Below are 6,617 nucleotides of genomic sequence, written 5' to 3' on the forward strand. Positions count from 1 at the left end.
CACAGGGGCTTTGGTTTCCCTGGTATTTCAAGGTGAAGGTAACAGGTCATGTAGTGGGGGGAACATGGAGCTCTGAGTTCCCGTGTGTGACAGGCAGCAGGATTTACAGCCTAGTAATGGAGCCTAGAGCAGCACAGTGACTTCAGGGGTGGGGGATCAGGAGTGCTGAGCTGCAGGTTATTCTTCCTATTCTTCCTGTGGTTAGCTGTTCCTCTATTTGTGGATTCAGAGAGAATTTTGTTTCTCACTGGTTATGGGACCTGGTGGGGGCCTTTTGAGGTCCTCTGATCTTCCTTTTTGGGGATAGTTGGTTGCTGCTAGGCTATAGGAATGTCAGCAACCTGTCATTTTGCCCCCTGCATTTTTGCATCTTATTCTTTTGTTAAATCAGGGAAATTAATGACTCGGGGAATTGTTGATGAGGCAGGAGTTATTGGCATGAATCACTGATGTGTTTTTAAGATTTGTTATAAATCATTGTTTAGTGTTATCTACAGCCAGCAGATTACACTTAAAATAGTGAGAATTAAGCACTATCAATATCTGTTTAGAAAATTTTTCACCCTTCATTCATAGGGTTTCTTTATGGAGCTATACACACAAGAGCTTTCTTTTTAGAGGCTGATGCTTTTCTATGTGGCCAAACTGGTTTTTAGCATTTATAATAATTGCTCTAAGCTCAAGGTCAAAAAGGGATTCCCATACCCGGAACTCAAATGAAGATCTTACCATCACCTGATGTTAAGCCGGAAGTGATGAGCATGTTGAAACACACACACACATGAAATGAAACAAAGAAAGAACTTCCAAAAAGGAGAAAAAGACAAATTTGAAACATATTAGAGATAAAATAACTATGAAAGTGAACAAAAGAAATCAATGTATATGTAATTTATACAGCAAAGAACAAATGGAATAAACAAAAATATTTAGACAGCATAGAAAAGACTTTTCTGAAAGTAAAAATAACTGCATCTATAGATTGAAAGAACAAAATAAATCAAGGAATATTTGATATGTGTTAACATTAAGAAATACCCTAAAGACTAAGGTCTGGAACAGGCATTGGACCAGGATACTAAGACAATAAAAACATACCACAGACTCCCTGCCATAAATAACAAAGATTTATATTATAATTTTGACATTGGAGTCCAAGATCAAGGTGTAAATAATAGCAGGTGGAGTATCTTTCAAGATATCTCTTGACTTGCAGATGGCTACCTTCTCCCTAGGTCCTCATATGCCCTTCTCTATTCACACAACCCAGTGTTTTCCTTCTTATAAAGACTCCAGTGCTCGCTTCAGCAGCACATATACTAAAATTGGAACGATACAGAGAAGATTAACATGGCCCCTGCACAAGGATGACACGCAAATTCGTGAAGTGTTCCATATTTAAAAAAAAAAAAGACTCCAGTCATATTGCATTGAGGACTCCATCCTCGTGAACTCATTTTGCCTTACCTAGCTCCTTAAGAGTCAAATTAGATAAAGGTTAATGGTTTATCACATGAATGGGTGAGGACAAACTGCAGTCTATAAGAAGTCAGGGGAAAACCCAGTCTTCCATGCTGATACCAGGCTTGCAGCAACATTCAAAGCCATAAGAGTTTAGTAAAGCCAAAAACAAGAAGAATATTGGTAACAATTTTATAAATAAGTTCTTTACAAGGTATTTTTAAGAAAACTTTTTAACATGCATAGACTCAGGTGAATATTTTTTCTGAGTCTTTCTTGAAAATATAATGTAAAGACAAGTTCCACCTATGGAACCAATGGAAAAATCATAGTTTAAGTCCATACATAGGCAAACATATTCATATAGGTAATAGGTAATAAAATTTATTATTCATATAGGTAATAAAAGAATTCATTCAAATAACTATTGGGATTATGATTACACATCACAATCTATAATAATTCTCCAAATGGCAAAATAAAAAATAGTGAACTTTGTGCCTAAGACAGAAAATGAAAAACTCACCTTCAAATTAAATTAGTGCAAGAGACATGCTTGCAAAATGCTTATAATAGCTCTCCTAGTACACCAGAAACAAACCAAACAAGTGTCCCTCAATGCTAGAATAATTACAATGCATTAAAACCATGAAATATAATACAGTAATGGAAGTCAATAGATTACAAGTAACAATAAATGATCCAAATATACCAATAGGAAAAAGAAGCTAGATACAAAAGACTACATTCTATATTATTTTATTGAGTAACTGCTCATAAATAGGCAGTTAATTTATGCACTAGAAGTCAAGATGGTAGTGCTGAAAAGTGAGAACCATGTGGAACTTTTTCTTTTTTGATCTTGATGCCAGATACAAGAGTGGATGGCTTCTATGCAAATTCATCGACCTATCCCTATGCACTTTTGATTGGTGTACTTTCATATACAGAAAGTATTTGAAGTTTATGTTATACTTCAAAAAAGTTCAAAGAAATTACATTCCTGAAAGCAAACTTAGAACACCTGTTCATTGCATAACAGATCCATTTGTTAACCATCAAAACCAAGTCAAAGATTAGTACAAATTGCATACATAAGACAGGTAATGATCACTTTAACACTATCTTAAGTGTTACAGAGATCACTTCTAAAGGGATAAAATCAAACAAAAAATAATTGCTTTTGGAAACTAGGCATTGATTAAAAAAGGAGATACCACAGTCTATCTTGGGTTAAGAGGTGAAGACACCAACAGAAACTTGAAGAAAAGATATTGGAGAAAGGATTCCTACCAGAGAAAACCTGAGTTCTGAAAGGCTAACACTTTTTTGGAAAGCAGTGATTCAAACAACATCATCAAAATGGAAAAATAAAGACGGTAGTGGATAACTAATTGGGATGTTTTAGCTAAAGGAAATGAGTTCCTGACAGATTTGTGTTTTGCTCACCTCCCAAATCCAATGAAACACTGATACCTCTGGGTATTTTTGTTTTCTTTTTCCTACATCCCTAAAAATCTTTGCAGTCATGGTTTCTCAATGACTTTAGTGGCTCCACCTTAGTCCAAAAGCTATTGTTCTTGAATGTTTCCCTTTGTTGTCTTGATCTGACATATTCTTCTTTTTAAAGCTAAAGTCTGAAACCTGAGCAGTTAAGGGTTATGTGAGCCCTAAGCTCCTAGAAAACAGATACAATTAAGAAGTCCCTTCCCCACTTTGTGTTCCAGGATATGCCTAACTGCAAAGAGGCACCTTTCCTATGTAACAGATAAAACTCACAGTTGCCACCCCTCCCTTATTTACTTATGAAAATTCCATACAGAGACTCAGAACTCCCATTCTCTTTCTCAAGAGGGACTAACCAAACTTTTTGTACCCACTGACCCACCTGGACAAAATGCTTGCTAACTTCCCTTGATGAAACTTTGGTTAAGCTTTTCTCCTTCATCCCACTGCCATCAACAACACAGGGCCTTGGGGCCAACACACAGCCCTCTGTAGAGGCTTCTCCTAGGAGTAGGTTGACCTCAGGATGAAAGATTCTCTGATGTACTACTCAGTCATGCCACTTTTATCTATTCATGGTTTGCCCACATCTGGTGTTTTGTGACCGTGTTCACTCCTTCCTATAAAGGAAAAGTCCTTTTCTGCCTGACCCTTGAAACTTTTGCAGATATCATGGTTGGAGCATTCTTCTTATTGCAATAATCCCCCTCTCACTATTTCAACAGTCTGCCTCTCTTTATTGCAGCAATTCTTTTGAGTAAGTTCTCTCCTTGCCTAGTTCTAGATGTATTTTCATTAGACCAATCAAAATATACTCATGCCACCTCCTTATTTCAAACCTTACTGGGTTTGTACTGTTTTAAAGATAATTTCCCCTTGTTTATAAGGTCCTTCCTGTGCCATACTCAATTATTCTATTTCTACTCTTAGATCAACTCCCTTGCTGCACCCTTTCTCCACTTGCATCCTCTATGTCTTGCAGTTACGAATATTATGTTTTCCCTGTACTTTAGACTCTTCAACTCTTCCTCTCCTTGCCTTGCCCTCAGATTTTCTAGGTTTATCTTGCTAGCTTGCAGGCCTCAGGTTGATGACGCTTTATTAAGAAAATGTCCTGGACCTGACATAGAGGGCCTGTTCTCTTTCTAAACCGTTTTAAAAGTTCCTTGTTCTTTTGCTTTCATACAGTTATTGTAACTGCATCTTTGAAAGTCTCTCCCGTTAGATTCTCTACCTTAGGAAGACAGAGACAAGGTACTTTTCATGGCTACATCAGTAGTACCTATCACATGGAACTCAATAAACACAGTTGTATCAGTACAGTTTAGCTCATTGAATGAAAGTAAGCTGATTGCTTATACACAGGAGAAGCAGAGGTCCAGCAAAGAATGGTTTATTATTATTATTTTGTTTCCAAGTAATGAAAATTGAGCTTGACCCTGGTTAGGCTCAAAGGATTGGTGTTTACTAATGTCATAAGAAAATTAAAGTAGGGGATATGAATAGTTAGGGCTTTTTCAATATTATGTTTCAAGAAACTCAATTTGCCTTAACTAAAACCTCCTGGAATTGGGTTAGTTTTAGGTTATGCTTAAGTGAAGAGCTCTGACAGTGACCCAAGGTCTGCTCTCTCATTGTCTTCACTTCCTCACTGGTCTCTTCAATGTGAAAGCACCAATCTCCAGCCCTGCTCAGTGGTAAGGTGAGGTCAGTAGGGCAAACCTTCTTCACACTTCCTCCAAGAACAATCTTCTTCGATATTGCTGTTTCTGTAAAAGCTCAGAATCCACTATGAGATAACCAGACTCAGTCATGCTTTCTTTCTAAACCTGTCCCGTGATGAGCAGAGTATAATCACCTGTCTGGTTTAAGCCTACATTACATGTCCTTCCCTGTATGCTCAGAAATGAGAGTGAGGGTGGAATCTCCACTTCAGTATTATTGCTGCTGCCAGACCAGCACCAAAATGCAATAGAGACAAAGGACAAATGACTTCTCCAAGGGGTCACAGAGATGACCAAAGGACAAACAAACTCAGAGCCCAAATGTCCCCAGGGCATTCTCTTTTCACCTGTGCCATAGTGTACTGTTTCTTTCTGCACAAGGAGAAGGCGTGACTTACAGCTGGCTTTCCTTCCTTTCACTTCAACAAATGTGAGCACTCATTAATATTTTAACATTTAAAGTATACTACACAATTCATTTCCTTTTTCACAATAAAATAGAAATAGTTCATGGATTTCTAAGCAGCCATGTTAAAAATGTTTGCTATGGTAGTTACAGGACAGTCATAGGGAACAAATATCCCAAGTGTAATTACTGTGTCATTAAACGCTTGTCACACACGCAACTATGTTAATCACAACTTATTATCCGAGAAGAGACACAAAAACTAAGGGATAATCAAAATGTCCAGATACATTGTAGAGAAAAAAAATCTATAAATATATGACCCTGAAGAAGTCAAGAAAATTATCTTTCAAGCAAAAAGTGGTACATTGGTACCACTTTTCAAAGTTGATAAGAGTTTTTCTCCAAAACATTTCCAATCCAAATTTTATGGAACCCTTTTCCTGACCCTTTCCTTATCTTTACAAGTGTGTGACAGAATTCCCTGTAAATAGATTTTAATTGCACTTAACTTCCCTCTAGATATACCACATTACTTCTTCAAATCAGAAAACAATCCAAACCTGGCCAGCCTCTAATCAGAAGCCACATTTTAAGAACATACAAGAGCAGGAAAGTCTCCAATAGGTAAGCGTAAGGAAAGTAATTTAAATATGGGTGAGTACAGGAGCAAATTCCCAGGCTCTGTGACTCTCTTTGTTGAAATCCATTCTTTTGGAAAATCGTTTCCTTTTGCCATTGGACAACAAAATGCATTGTCAAGAAATTTTATAGCAATAATTATAAAAGATGTCCATTTAAACCCATTGAGGTCTCACTGATTTTATAACACCCAGCAGACCTCCCTGCAGGAGAACACTATATTTATGTGAGCAATATATGCGAGAATTGAGATCGTAAAATTAAATGACCACATAGAACTGTCATTTATATGAAGAGCACCACATATGTGAAGGCTGGTTTATTTTGCTACATCGGGTTGCGTTAAATGGTCCACTGTCAGTGGACGTTTTTAATCACGCATTTCTTCACTCTTTCTGCAATATTACACTTGAAGGACTGGTAAGCAGTTTGCTCTGAGATGCTAAATGGTTACTGGCACAGCTATTCTGACAGAGGAGCTCACTAAAATAGAAGTACAGTACATATTGTATGCAATTGTTTTATGAGAGACATTATGGTTACTAGAATAACATTTCACCATTACCAACTGCTGAGAGAAAAGTCATTAAGTTATTTGGCAAGCCAGTGCAATTTTTCAACAGAGCTGTAGTACAAGACCTTAGAACAGCTTCCACAGAGAGAGGCTGGCTGTCTCACAAGAAAAGAGAAAGGAAGGCTCAAGTCTTCTGTGTTGTTTTATTTATAGTAGGTTATTTTCAGAGATCAATGAGGAGGTTACAGAAGAGGACATTTCGGAAGAATCAGGAGAAAAATAGGAACTGCTTGTGTGAAATATATGTGTGTTTCTCATATAAGTATTTCACATATATGCACGTTGTGTGTGTGTGTGTGTGTGT

The 6,617-nt window shown here is 37.2% G+C and overlaps 1 non-coding gene across 1 annotated transcript; it reads left to right on the plus strand.

Annotated features, from left to right (window-relative positions):
• The first annotated feature begins 1,295 nt into the window (after positions 1 to 1,295).
• Positions 1,296 to 1,402, plus strand: LOC141418643 (U6 spliceosomal RNA). Its single transcript, XR_012443310.1, has one exon. It is a non-coding gene; the product is annotated as a U6 spliceosomal RNA (small nuclear RNA).
• Positions 1,403 to 6,617: the final 5,215 nt, after the last annotated feature.

This window comes from Castor canadensis, chromosome 17, assembly GCF_047511655.1.
Source record: "Castor canadensis chromosome 17, mCasCan1.hap1v2, whole genome shotgun sequence".
Lineage (NCBI taxonomy): Eukaryota > Metazoa > Chordata > Mammalia > Rodentia > Castoridae > Castor > Castor canadensis.